We start from the raw sequence: 15,195 nt of genomic DNA on the forward strand, positions 1-15,195 counted from the left end.
TGTCAGCACTGGTGTGGCCTCACTCTAAACAGTTCTGGGCCCCTCAGTTTCAGAGCATGTGGAGGTTCTTGGGTGCAGCCACAGGGCAGCAGCAGAGGTGGGAAGGCTGCCAGGAATGTCCTGTCAGGAGCCTCTAGAGGATGCTTTGTAACCTCTGCTGGCTCTGGAGGCTGTCACCAGGCTCCTCTGGATCCACCACCTCTTTTCTAGCTAGTCCTTCCACAAAGCTTGGAGAAACAGGGTTGGACCAATTTATGCATCCTCACTTGCTATATCTACATTAATATTCATATTTTTATTTATGTATTTAATATATATATTTATGTTTCTATTATTTATAGTTATATATTTACATTTAGATTGTTTATATTTATATAGAAAAAAGCCTAATTTCATTAGCCACAATGTCAAATCTTTCCTAAGAACAAGGGTTGTGTTTGAAATGAAATGTTCATTATTATAACATCAAGGTAAGGAGAATATGTTGAGACATCCATCTCATTCTTCTGCGGGGATGTTGCAGTGATTTAGTGCACTGGGTTTTTTTCCCATGTAATGTTCCAAAATTATGTTGTATTGAGAAAAGTTGCATTCATAAACTAAAAATATGTCCTGCCTTGTAAACAACATTCACTGTGGAACAGAAAAGGAATTGAAGAACCAGCTGTAAAACTCAGTGAAGTCAGCAGATACCTTTGCATTGATCTCACAGGACATCCAGGCCCTCAATAATTGATTTTGTGTTCTTGGAGTGTGAAACCCTGTGTAAAATAAATTGGTAGTTGAGCTGCCATCCAGGCAGCCTGACATCAGTGTGACTGCTCCAAGGAAAACCAAAGAAAACCTCTGTCTCATCCTTACTATTATCTCTTGGAAAGAAATTTCTGGGAACAATTAATTTGCTTGTGCCCTGGGCTGATGATGTATTTCAGCTCTTTGTCATGCTGAACGGCTAATTCTTCAAGTCTTTCCTACTATACTCAGAAAAACTCATCTCTCTCTAATTAAATCTGTTAGGCCATTTTACCCACAGCCTTGAAAGTCCATCTCTGTGGAAGTGAGGTAGCCTTGGCTTGTGATGTTCCCCAGATTCTGCTGGGTGGTAGCTGGTGTTGGTTCTTGGGTCAGACATCACTTCCTTCAGTTTTTCTCTGTTTGAAGGCAGTTCATTCCTTTGGAAGAGGCAGTGCTCTGCTTTAATGATAACTCATGCTGGGCACCTGAGGCCGGTTCTGGGGCATTGTTTTAACTCCCAAGAGAAATGTGGATTTCCCTTTCTGCCTAGAGGCACATCCAAATGTGTACATGTCTTTCTTCTTTGGTGGTGTGTTGGGGCTTTTTTTAGCCCATACAGAATTTCCATTGTTTAATTGTATGAGTAATAAAAAAGTAAATTTAAAATCTGTGGGTTGAGCTTAAAACATGCTCAGCTAGGACTGAAGAGAGAGGAAAGAAGAGTTCAGCACACATTTATGTTAGACTTTGAGGCATGTGTATCCCAGTTAGGACTATGTTGGCAGCACAAAACTGGAGCTCCTCGCTGAGCAGGTGGCTGGGATGCTGCAGGTCAGGTCAGCCCTGCTCTCAGGTGGACAGTCCAGCCTCTCTACCTTCCCCCCAGGGGCTGGGTGCTCTGAGCAGGCTCAGCCACTGCCAGAGCTCTCAGCACCCCAGAGGTTTATTCCTGGCAGATCCCAGGCTGCAAAAGAGAACTTTCAAACCATAAGGAGAAGGCTTGTAAGTTCTCAGGGGGCAATTTCCTGACCCTTTCAATAAATTCTCAGGAAGAACAAGCAATGTGAAATAGCTCAGGTTTGTCTTGAACTTAAAACCAAGGGCAGCAGTGGCTGGTAAACCTGGTTAAGTGTGTTACAGAGCTCTGCTAGACAGTGGAGCAAAGGAAGAGAACATTACCCTATAACCTGGTCAAATCTAACAAAATAATCTGTGCCTCTTTACCTGCCGGCTGTGGCAGAGAATGGAACCCAGTAGTGAAGAATGTTCAAAGTCAATGGAATACTGCAGTGCAAGAATTGAAAAAGTCCTGCTAGACCCGACCAGCTTCCCTTACTTGTCACAGGAGGAGTCTGCAAACTTAATAAATGCAACTCGCTGTTTGTTTGCAACTGCTTGCTCAAAATAGTTTGTAAATTATTACAGTAACAAGAGTGTGCTAAACTTTTAGGGATATTGGGCCACACGAGGTCTGCTTGGTAAAAATACATAATTTGAGAAGCTTCACTTATGAATATGGAAAGAGATGGCAGAGGAACAACTGAATCACACTGAACCTCGTGTTCCTTCCCATCTGGAGATAGCTGTGGAGGTTTTGCTGGAGAAGCAGAGTCCTCGAGCATCATTGTCCTCCCAAAGGGACACACGCTGCCAGGGGAGTCACTCGTGCTGAGTATTTCACAGAGCAGCTTAGGTAAGAAAAGGAGCACTGGGGCTTCTAACTGGAACTAGGGTCTCTTAACCCCCAGTATCTGAACTCTGCTCGGTCCTGGTGAAAAAGACGACGTGGTGGTGACAGTGAGGTGGCACTGAAGGGTCTGTCCTGCCAGCTGCCCTGCAGTGCAGCAGCCTGCATGTGAGCATTCCTCCTCTCCCACTTCCCTTTGTTGGGTCCTGTTAGCAGCAGCATGTTTTAATTACAGCCTGACCTTCGTGCCTCCTTCTGGGTGTGCTCACAATTCAGCCGAGTGGCAGAAAGCAGTTTGAGCAGTGATATTATTCCCTGTTAAAGTTTGCAAGAATCAACAGGAGAGAAGTACTGCTGGCAATAAATCTTCTGTTTTCCTGAACAAATCCTAAGCAACTATTGGTATTTGTCTGCAAGGATTAGCTTAAAATCAAAAGGAATTAAAACCTGACAAGGCAGTCTTTTATTTTGTTGGGGGAGAAAAGAGAGAACTAAGAGAATTCACTTTTTTTTCTTTCTCCATTTCTCCTGTTTTAGTATCAAAATCTGTACATTATGTGTGGGCTTTTTTAAGGGCTGTCTAAATGGTTTTGGATAGGCATCTGCTGACTTAGCTCTGGAAATTTTAACCTTTCATTAGCTCCAGGTGCTGCAGAAGGCAAAGAGAACTGAAGTTTTATTGCCAAGGTGTGGGAGCGCTGCGGTGAAGGGGAAGCCTGTTCAGCTCTCAGTCCCATGTCCCAACAGCCCACAACAGGTTAATCTCCCCAAGGATTCCCATACATCCAAGACTAAACAAGAAGCAGACTTGAAAGGGTTTAGGTTGGGCTGTAGTTAACTGCAAACAGCTGTAGGGAGATAACAGAGTTTCCACTGGAGCAGGAGCCCCTCTGCCCTGTACAATGGGACCATTCTCCAAGTGCTGCTTGGAAAGAGTTAGTTCTGTCTGGCAATAATCAGAATTAAGTGGTGGGGGTAGGGGAGCCTGTTGTTGGATCTTGCTGCCCAAACTGACATTTATAGAGCAATTCTGCTTCTGCTACTGAAAGCCAAAACATACAAATCCATCTTGTTCAGACTATTAAGAAATAGGGAGTGATTATTTTTTTCTCTTCCATTCTCTTTTCTTTGCTGCCTCTGTTCTGCATCAACATTTATTTGAATAATGAGGAAAGAATGATATTAGCAAACCTTCATCTATCTTTTAGAATCTAGGAGCATGACATTGGAATTAAATCCAAACAGTACCTGGTGTAAATGTACATCTTTAGAAATTCTTCTAGCTCGTTGAAGCCATATCGTAAAACATTAAAAGTTCTTTTGTTTTACAACTTTCAATAGACTGAAATGTTAGCAGAAGTATCTTTTTGAGGAGTGATCTCAAAGCCAATTGGTTCTGTTCCAAATTAAAAGTAAGAAGGCTATGAAAAGATCTAATTTGAACACTTCTTGGCAGTTAGTGATTTGTTAAGTAGTTTGTTTTTAATTGCTTTCAAAAGTGAAGGAGAAGGAGAAATCTTTTGTAATTCATGCTTCTAGAAGGAAAGAAACCCCAGCAACTGTGGGAATTCAGGCTGTTAATATTAGAAGTTATACTGTGACTCACACAGTGCATGATCTCTGTAATAGTACAAGCAGCAGAAATGGAGACAAAGAACCAGATGTGCAAGCTTCCTACCAGTTCAATTCCAGCTCTTTAATGAGCAGCAGGACTCGTCCTTTGTTCCACATTTCCCAGCTCACACACAGCTCAGGAAGACACAGGAGGGGCTGCAGGAAAAGGGCTTTTGCCATCTGCAGTCCATGAGTGCCTGGATGCAGCAGCCCCAAAGGGGCACAGGGGTGTGAGAGAGGGGGTAGCAGTGACATTCCAAACCTGCAGCCTGCTTGGAACTGCTCCACAGCTCAGCCAGGCACAAACCTGGTTGTCTGACTTTGTAATCACTTCCTGCAGACCCAAAGAGCTCTCTGACTGCGGGCCATAAAGGAGTTATGCTCCTCAGAGCAAAGCCAGCTTGTAGGTTATTAATGTAATCAGAGACTGGGATAATTGTTCTGTGACTCCTTCCATCCTGGGAGAAGTCCCTCGTGCTCTGTGGGTGTGCAGATGCTTCTGGCAGAGGCAGAAGCAAAACTCCTTTGCAGTCAGCAAGTCAGGATCCCCACGGGTGGGGTAAAAGTGTCACCACACCCTGCCCTGTTTGCTGGTGTGGCAAAGAAAGGTGGCAAACACCTTCCCAGAGCTGTCACCAGCACCTCCTGCAGCAGAACTGCAGGCTGCTAACCTGTGCTGCTTTTTACACCTTTCATGTGAGCCTGCACTCGGTGGTGTTTCCCATCCAAGACTCAGGGGCAGAAGGATGCTGAGCAGAGCCAAGAGCTCTGCCTTTTCCTTGCTGTCTTGTCAGGCTGGGATCTTTCACGAGTTACACTGCACAGATAAGCCTTGCCAAACCTGCTTTGTCATCCAGCTTTCACATGGGCTCCGCTATTAATATTTTGGAAAACTCAAAAAGTCAGAGCTAGCCTTGAACTGGGAGCCTTGTGGGATGGTGTCTGACTGAGGATGTGTCTCTTCACCCTGCCTGAGAACTTGTTAGCAGAATTAAAACACTTGTTGAAAAATGGCTCCTGGATCATTGTTTGCCCGTGCTTTTCATTATTGAAACTTCCATGTTGCAATTATAAATGGAATTATTTTTAAACAGAACTTATCCTGATGTCCAAGCAGAGATTAATAATTTGAATCTTGAGTCTTGAAGTAATTAATCAGCAGTGTACATTATCAAAGTAATTTTTAAAGAAATATTAATATTTAAAGTGCCACCCATTTGTTGCACAATTTTTATCACTTTTGATGGAATTACTATAAGGCTTAAGGAAATTTGACAGGATTTCTGCTGAAACTCCTGGTTATTTCTGTTACACTATAATACACAAGACTACCACCAGACTGTGAGCCTGGTTGTGCTGGATTAAATTGTTCAATCCTGCTTTAACCCCAGCTAACTCCAGGGGCTGTTCTAGCTTAGAAAAGAGCTTTTAAAAACCAGCCCTGATTTACACTGTGGTGCAAAAAGTGTGAACAGCTTTCTTACAGATTTAAGCCACATCCCAAATCACTGCTTATGGTCTGCATCCCAGTTCTGCAACCTTGGATCCCTTGATATCACCAAAACAAGAACCTCACCTGGGGAGAAGGGTCCCCATGTATGGTTGCTCCACCACCTACCACAGGTGGTGCTCCCTCTCCCTGGCAAGGAACAAGGAACCCACATCCTTTGAAGCCTGGACATTTTGGGCTAAATTGTTTGGGAAACACAAGTGGATTGTACTGATATGCTCAAATAGAGATTTATGCAGCTACATGGATTCACACCAGCAGGATATTTGGGTCTGTATGATTTGGCATTTTCCCAATCACAGGTTTATAGTAAAGACCCTCTTGCAGAGTTTATAAATACACAGCAGAGATCAGGTGGGACATTTCCTACAGCAGCCCATGTCAAACACTGTGCTATCCTTTAATTGTGATTGCAGCCCTCACATCACACCACATCGCATCACATTACATCATATCAAACTTTGGTATAGCCTGAGAGACACAGTGGAACTCATGGCAAGTTGCTGAGTTCAGCTCTGCAGTAGGTCAACGGGATTTTTGCTCCATTCTTCCTGAATTATGGCACCAGACTGACTTGGAGAGATTTTCTGTTTGGCCTTGTCATGAATGGTTTCACCTTTATTGAAGGTGTGTGTTGGTGGACTTGTAGGTTATAGGTCAATGTTATTTAATGAAGTTTGTGCCGATTGTGCACAAGCTGTAATATGCTTAGTTGTTATGAATCACTGAATGTTTATATATATATATATATAATATATATATAAAATGTGTATATACATATAAAAATTTACATATATGTGTGTATACACATGGTCTCCTACATACACAGAGGAAAAAAGGACCACAAAGAAGTTGGAGACTGAGTAATGTAAAATAATTAGAGGAAGTTTCCTCTGCCAAATTCAAAATTTGTGGTTTGTGTAGTCAGTCGTGCAATTTTTGGGTTGCTCACTCAATCTTGCATTATGTGCTGCAAGTAATTGTCCTTCCCTTACAAATCTTTGAAATCTTGTAACCTAAAAATGAAGTTTCCACAAGAATAGAAACAGTTTTAGAATTAATTGACACTTTGTGTTTTTTTAGCAACTGCTCATTCACCTAAATAATTCATACATTTCATTTTCTGTATTTTCATCTTCCACAGCGTAACATTTCTCCACCAACTTTTGTTAATTCAGTGCCTTTTTTTAGATTACCATTCTTTCTTCTTCTATTGCTTAAGCAGTGGCACATACTGAGCATCTGAATCCTTACCAAATCTGTCAGCTTCCAAAAAACTTGTGTCCTGGTCAAGAACACAGACTTCTGCAAAGGGAAAAAGGGGCCATGTGCTTTTGAAGAGTCACAGAGTCATATCTTTTTCTGTGTTGGGTTGTGTGTCATCTTTCCAGGGCTTCTCAGGGTTTCTGTGCACAGAAACCCTTGGACTGAAAGGTGGGTTCTGATTTTGATGTACTGTTTCTTTCTCTTTTATTTTTAACTTTATTTTTTTCTTAGTAGCAAAGATCCCCTTTGTGCTTGAAGTCTTAAATGGCCTTGAAAACACTCTACACAACTCAAGAGTGTCTTGCAATAAAAGTAGGCAGGCATTTTGGAAGAAGTGGCAGAGCCTGGGAAGTTGAAGTTCTGTTCAATTTTCACTCTCATCAGGTAAAGCTGTTAAGAATTATTATTTCCTGCTGAAACTTCTGGATCATATTAATAGCTTACAGATAAACAATCAAAATAAAATAATCAAAGAAATCATAAGAGCTCTGCTTCAGGACTCTTGGAAGCACACCTTTGCAGGATTTATTTGCTAAATGACAAAGATAAATGAACCCCCAAACCTGTTAGATTTCCTTGTTCTTCACCTTAGAAGAACTTCAAGCTGCTTGGGGTTTTTTGCCATCTCTGAATAATGATTTCTTGTTGGATAATTTGAAGCATCTTGCCAGTGTGTGTGAAAAAAGTGTGATTTTCCCTGGCAGTGTCCAGGCCAGGTTGGACACTGGGGCTGGAGCAGCCTGGGACAGTGGGAGGTGTCCCTGCCATGGCAGGGGTGGCACCGGGTGGGCTTTGAGGTCCCTTCTAACCCAGTCCTTTCTAAGTCTTTCTTGCCAAGAAATATTGTTATGCACGTAACTATTCTATTTTTAAAATTAGTGTAATTTTTCATGTCCTAAACCTCTTGCAAAGTCGGGATGTTTGTAACTGTGGGTGCACGCAGTCCCTGGCAGGGACAGCCACAGCATGGGCAGGAAGGGAACCAAAAGGAATAAACTTTCCTGGTAGAGAAAGAATAAAAATCCTCTTCAAGGGAAGAGATTTCAAGGCCTACAATCACAAGGGTGCCAACAACCCCATGCCTGGCACCACAGTAACCTGGGGAGCTGAGCACAGCTCTCAAGTGCAATCCCTGCATTGCTCTACAAAGTTTGGCTTCATGTATGCAGTTACTGACTTTACTTCAGTCTGAGAAACACTTTCCTGTACTTGGAAGTTTTAGGAGGTTTTGCACTCTTTGGTTGCATGTGGAGAACCCGTCTGCCTTGAGCCCTGAGATGAGGATATTGGCAGTCAGAGTTTAAGAAGCTGCTGGATTTTATTGGGTTGTGTTTCCCCTGCCCTGGCCATAGCAGCGAGGGGGCTGAGCCACAGCCAGAGCTGTGCCAAAGCCTGGCTGCAGGTGTTGTGGCAGAGCTCCTGCACCCCTCCCTGCAGGGCTGGACAGGGGCTGCAGCCCCAGCAGCCCAAGAGCCCTTCCCTCCCCGCTGGAAAACCTGCTGCCCTTACCTGTGGAGTCTGGGGGAGCCACAGAATCCCAGCATGGCTTGGTTTACGAGGGACCTCAAAGCCCACCCGGTGCCACCCCTGCCATGGCAGGGACACCTTCCACTGTCCCAGGCTGCTCCCAGCCCCAGTGTCCAACCTGGCCTGGACACTGCCAGGGATGGGATATCCCCAACCTCACTGAAGTCCAACATGCCTTCCTTCATTTTAGTCTTCCTTTAGTCATGTACTTTGTTTTTTTAGAAAATTATTAATAAAAGTTAAAACTAAACTCCTACATGCCCTAATCTCTCTGATCATTTGTTTGCTGATTATTTTGTGTGCAACTTTCTTGTGCTGCTTTCAATCAGAATAATTTCTATCAAGAATGTGAAGCTGAAGTTCTTTGAAACTTCACAGGCTCTATAACTTTAGCAGAAAGATCTCTCTGTGCCTTTCAGATTTCTTGCATGCTTGTCTTTTTTGGCCGCCATCATAGGTGTGTGTTTGCCCACTATTTTTCACTTTTAGTGAGACTTAATCTCAAATCTGCTGTATTTTTTATATATTCCTAGGTTGTGACCTCATGCCTAAGTCATATTTAAAAGGTGCTCCAGGATTTTAATCATTAGCAAAATTTGGTTTAAACTTTAAATCACAGCTAAATGAGTGCATTACAAATTAGAATGTGTTTTCCCCCTAATGTAGGACCTCCTGCCACTCACAGTTCAAAATCTGATTTTATGAATATGTGAGATCAGAATAGGTTTCCAAAACACAGACTTTGCCTCCCAGTAGGGTGGGTGGGTTACAATTTTCTTCCTTGCTACATAGTTTATCTTGAAGATTTTTTTCTAGGTTATTTCTCAGTTAAAGATGGTAAATGAAAATAGAACCAGCAACTTGAAAATTTGAGGTTGTGAAGTAGGTGATGAGATCTGCTGCCTTTCTGTTTTGTTATCACAACACAAAGTTTTACTGTATCTATGAAGTTCTATTTCAAAATCTGAAGATAACACTGTCATAAGAACTATGTCAACACTCCCCTTCAAATCCCAAATTACCTGACAGAGCATTTTCTCCTGTCTCTGAGGGTTATATGGCTGTGATACTTTTCTGGAAAATGTTGTTGCACTTGGCTTTCTTTGATTTTTGTAGCTTGTGGAGAAGATGATGTTAGAACTGACCTTCATCTAAGAAGTCAGCGTCCAAAAGAGAGAATTTGGTATTCTTTAGATTGGGGGAGCAGAAGAGAAGTGTTAATATATTTAATGGTTGTAATTGTAAGTTTTTAGTGACTTGGTTAAGTCACTAAAATGGAAAATGGATGAAAATGGAAATGAACAGAAGACAGTGCAAAAAAAACAAATCTAAGAAGTGCTTTAGTTTGTGGGTATAAATTCAGGAACACAGGAAGGAACAAGGACAGAAGAAGGTAAAAGAATTCTTTGTTTTCTGTGTGCTGTGGGGACCAGCAATGAAATTGTTCTGTGTTATGTTTGGGATCTGGCATTGGATGGCAGGGAACTGGAATTTCTGCCAACTTTATCCATTTTGGAAGCAGCTTTTGGCTCTCCATAGGTCTCCACCTTGTGCCTGAAGCCCTGGAATGAAACCACCCTGCCTGGAGCCAGCTGTACTTTTCTTTAGTCAGAGCCTTGCGATGATTTGGGATTGGGCCCAAATTAGTCCTGTTTTTAGGCAATCTAATTATTTTTAGGAAAAAATGAATACTTTGACAAATATGACAAATTTGACAAACCAAAGATGGTGGAGGACTGAGGTGCTTAAGGAAAGAATTGCCCTCAAAATTTTCTTGAAATTTACAGCAAGGTTGATAACTTCTGTTAGTTCAGCTGGTAATATTTTATTTTCTGTTGTTGTTGTGGATGTAAAGCACAGGAAATAAAGGAGACACTGGAGAACCTTTTGGGAGATTTTGATAAAACCACCAAGTGTCCAAAAATGTTTTAATTATTTTAAGCTTTCATGGGAGGGAAGGAGGAGAGGATTTTTATCAGCTGTTTTGCGAAAAGGCATCCAAAGCTAATTAAATGTTGATTCATCTTTTTCATTTCCCATTAAGTATACTCTGAAGATATAATTCACCAAGATTACATTCTGGTTTTTATTTATTCATATGATAAATAAGTTTGCATATTGTCAGTGCACATAAGTGTGTTTTTTTTCTGTCAATTGGTTGTTTTATATTACTTAAATCTAAGTTCAGTAACTGAGCAAACAGAATTATCTCTGCCACAATGGCACCACAGTCTCCTTAGTAAGTGAGGAGTGCAGTGGTTCAAAAATTAGTTTATTAATAGTGTTGCATTGTGAAAATAATATTAAACCACTGATACTATTGTAATTGTTCCATTCAAAGTGATGGTGAAGCTGTTTTGAATGTTGGCAATTATATTTCAGCTCAGAGCCCTGGCCCTGCCTGCGAGCAAAAATTCAACAAGTTTGGATTTCAAGGAAAACATCCAGATTTACATTTGGTTGTCCCAGATTTGAGGAAGATCTCTTACCTGTTCCTACAAGGGATGTCAGAAAGGGTTAGAAACCATAATTTCCCTTAATTGTGTTTTCCTGTGAATTTTTCTACGGGCTCTGGGTGTGCTTTTCATTGCACAGAAGATGAGGGGGAGCATCTGGGTTTGAGGGATGGAAAGGAATCTTTTGCCTCATTTGAAAAACTGGGGGTGCTAAAGGTAAGGTGTGGATTCCATGTTACTGGATAAGTGGTTTATGACTTTCATTTTATGGAGAAGTGTTCCTCTGGTTAAATTGAAATTATTTTACTGAAGAAAGGCCCCACTGGGCAAGGTCCCTGCTGTGCTGGTGGCACTGGGGAAAGCCATCCCACACACTCCCCAAATTCACTGGGTCCCGTGGTGCTCTGCTTTACTGCTTGAAACATTCCCAGGGCTGGAATAATTCTTGAGGCTGTCCTGGGCAAATTTAGGGGACTATCCCAGAGGAGAGGCTTCTGCCAGTGCACTGAGCCCCTGCTTTGCAGCACTGGGGGGAGGCTGGGGGCTCTGAGGCTGCTCTCCACTTGGCTCCAGCTGAAAGACCCCAGTGCTCTTTCCTTTCAACTGTTCTGATCTCCAGAATTCAGTGAGAAATGCAGTTTAGCTGCACCTGAGGAATGCAGGCACTCTGTACCAGCCTCTTTAATATTAATGAAGAAATTGGGCTGTCAATGCTCTATCCTCACATCTGCTCCCCAGCAAGGAAAACTATTCCCCAAGCACTGGGGTCTGAACACACAAATAGATTTTTAAAATGAAATCGTTACAGAAGCAGAAATCTAATCCTTCAGTTAATCACCAGCAATATTTGGGAAGAGAGGAGCTATTGTGTGTCTGCCTTGCCTCCCCTCAGGTGAGTAGCAGGAATAAAGCACATCAGGAAATGAGATGTGTATAAATCACTGAAAAGGAGAAGTTGACCAAAGTTGTGTCTCAAAGCATTCAAAGAGCAAGAGAATCTGGATAAGAGGTGGGAAAAAAAGTCTGTTCAGCTGCTGAAAAATGGAAAACTTTTGTTTTATGTTCCTAGGGTGACTTCTGCACTAAGACAAAAAGGGTTTAATCTGAGAGGCCTTTAAAGGCAGGCATTCTTGTATTCATGATCTCAAGAATTTTAGCACAAACAGTTAAAAATTTGTTTTCCAGGTAAACAGGCAAATCTTTGTTTCTGTCCTAAACTGGAGAGAAATACAGGCTGTATTTCAACTGTTTCAGCAGAAGATCACCAGATTTTTGGGTATGATTTAGAGATATTTTTAATATTTACTCTGTATTTGCTCTGAATCTCAACATAGAGGGTGATGGGTTTGTTTTTTTTCCAGATTTGAGGAGTGCTTGGTTTACCCATCTGTGGATTGACAGGATTTTAGGTGTCTCACAGGAAAACAGCAGCTCTTCAATGATGCATTCCCTGTTCCTGACAAGTTCAGTGTTCATGTGAACAGGGCTAGGAATGAGAGACAGACACATCAATTTATCATGGAGAAAGGAAAAAAGAGTGCAGTCAATAGGGTTGAAAATGAACAGCACCTCTCTCCTGCTTTTTAGGGGTGTTTTTTTCAAAGCACACATCCGGACTTTAACACTTGCTGGAGACATATTTTAGCTTGCTATAATTTTGGGTAGAGCTGTCCCTAGAAGGATGTGTATTTTATGGTTGCAAAAAGTGCAAATTGGGTGAGGTCTGAGCTTTGGTTCTGCATGGTTTTCCATGAGATTCCTGAGTAATTAGTGAGTTAGTCAGCGAGTCTTCTGTTGCCTTCAGCCCTGTGGTGAGGATGTGTTCCAGACCTGCAGCTGGAGTTGCTTGTGCTGCTGTGGGGTGTGTCAGGCCCTTGGGACACTGAAAAACTCCAGTGGGGCAGCCTGGGATCCCTGATATGGGATACTTGGTGGGCCAGCTCCTCTCACCATAAACACCCTGGCTTGTCCTGCTTTTCCAAGAAATCATTCTGCAATCCTGCCCACACACTGACCAGGAAAAAGAGAGTTCAGTGGGCAGAAAAGTCATCTTGTGTTTAGAACGTGAAATATAAAAGTGCAAATAAAATTACACACATACCATGACTGGAAATGTCTCTAACTCCATGGTGAAAATGGGATAAACCACATGATGTTGGGTTAGGTTTCAGGGGTTTGGGTCAGGCTGTCCCTTGCTGTGCTCCTGGGTGCCTTCATGCAATAAATTGCTTTAAGAGTTTCGTCTGACTCCAATGGAAAAGTTCCTTAGGTGAAAAGTTATTTAGTTATGCAGTTTATGCACATGCTGTAGGGAGGGGGCAAAAAAGTGCAGTGGTTCCTTATGAATGAGCAGCTTTTCCTTTGGTTTTCCCAGGGAAAAATTCTTCTTTGCATCTGTCTGGTTGTCTGTGAGCTGAACACAGCAGATTTGCAGGCCTGTGCCAGGCTGTTTTTATTTTAACAGGTCAAACATGAAAGAGGCGGTGGCTGTCTGCAAAAAGCCTCCATGCAAGGATTAGCTCCAGGAATGCCTGGGACAAGGGGTAGGGGTGGGGTGAGAGATGGCAGGGCTGCTTAGGAGGGTTTTATTCCTTCCATCGTGGAGCTGGTGCTGTGTGTGTTTGTGTGTGTGTAAATAAAATAATGTATTTCTTCTGTCTTTGGCATTTCTGTGAGGACTGTTGCTATAAAGAAAAAAAACCCTTAAATATTTAAAAAATTTGGGGGGTTCAGAGTAAGAACATTTTGTTGTCAGGGGTTTATATGGTGTGAAAAACTATTGAATATTCTCAGAGTGGGCCACTTTGATTGTAGGAGAAAGCTCAAGATGTGTCTGGTCTGACAAAAGAGCATCTCATCTTTCTGCTAAACAGGGGGAGGGGAAGTGGTTCCATGACAGCAGCTAAGAGGTGAGAACACTATAATAATTTAAGAATATTAGAATACTGTAGCAATTTATTCTGCCAAGCTGATAGGCAAATGAAAAGTTAGCCTTTAAAAAGGAAGGCACAAGTGTTGTCAGTGTATTGCATTAGAGTTCTATGCTTTTGTTCCTATTATTTGATTTCCCCCAGCCCCCCAAAAGAGATTGTAAAACAAGGTTTGAAGTACATAATTTAGGAAATCCTTATTGCATTTTTTCCTTGTTGGCACATATGCATTATAAGCTGTATCAACTTGGATTGTATTTTTGTAACTGTGATTCTGTGCATTAGGAGTTGAGTTTGTCTTGTGCATGTGCAGCCAGAGGAGCTGAACACCTGAAGCTCTCAGGGTCTGCCTGGTGGCCCTTCCATGACCCCCTGGCCTCCTGCTGAACACACCTGGGCTTTCCCTCTATATGCGTTCAGTCCAACATCCCTAGGACAGCTTTTGGAAATGCAGGAGTCTGGCTCAAAGTTTCCATCAGTGCACATCTCCTGCTGGAGGCAGAAGGGGAGAGAGAGAAAGAAATGGGAACTGGGGTGGTGGGACAGGACAAGGGTGACAGAATCCTTCAGGTGTCCTCAGGGGGTGGTTCCCACTATCTCACCTTGGTGCAGCCTCTACGTTGACATGAAAAATGGTATGGGGGTGATGCCAGGCAGCAGAGTTTGGGGACAGGGAAGTGTGGCAGAATTAGCGCTGTTGTGCCACAGCTGAATATGGGAAAATAAAATATTTCCCTCCTTGAGGCTTGCAGGTACACAAGTAAATCTCAAGAGACATGTTAATCTGAAACAGTAATTTGTAATATAACTCAACTAAACATTGACAAATCCATTCGATACAGGTCTGATAATATTTTTTTTACAATTTTGAATGCTCAAAGTGTTGTATGCATCAAAGTTGATGTGTCAAGATAAACGTGTGCATGTTATTTCCCTTTCCTCCCCCATATCATCAGTGACTGGAAGAATAAAATACTGTTATATATTTCTGGATCTTAGAGTTTTATTTTGTTTTATTGTGACATCTGTCATGCAAAAAGTTTTATCCTCCTAAGCATCTTACAAAGAACTGCTTTTTTCATGGTGAGTACTTAATCTTTGATCATGACATATTTCAACCAAGACGTGTCGCTTAGAGACTGTTCTCTTCAAAATTGAGGAACTCTTGGAGGTGTTTACTACTTAACAGAACTTTGGGGGAAAAGAGAATATAATTTTTTTGTGTCATGAAGAGTATTATGATGCAAGTGGCAGTAATTTCAAAAGAAGTAGAAAAGAGAAGAGGTATAAAACCTTGATAACAAGAGAATGTGCAAGTCTTCGTTTGTTCCATGCTGTATTGATTTTTTTGCCTCCAAAAATGGCAGCTTTCTCATGTACAGCAGCTTCATAAAAACAGGCTTAGTCGTACTGCTTTAAAAAAACATGGGACCAAATTCTGAGCTCAAATATAAGTAATAAACTTCCACT

This window comes from Cinclus cinclus, chromosome 11 (genome assembly GCF_963662255.1).
Source record: "Cinclus cinclus chromosome 11, bCinCin1.1, whole genome shotgun sequence".
In the NCBI taxonomy this organism is placed as follows: Eukaryota; Metazoa; Chordata; class Aves; order Passeriformes; family Cinclidae; genus Cinclus; species Cinclus cinclus.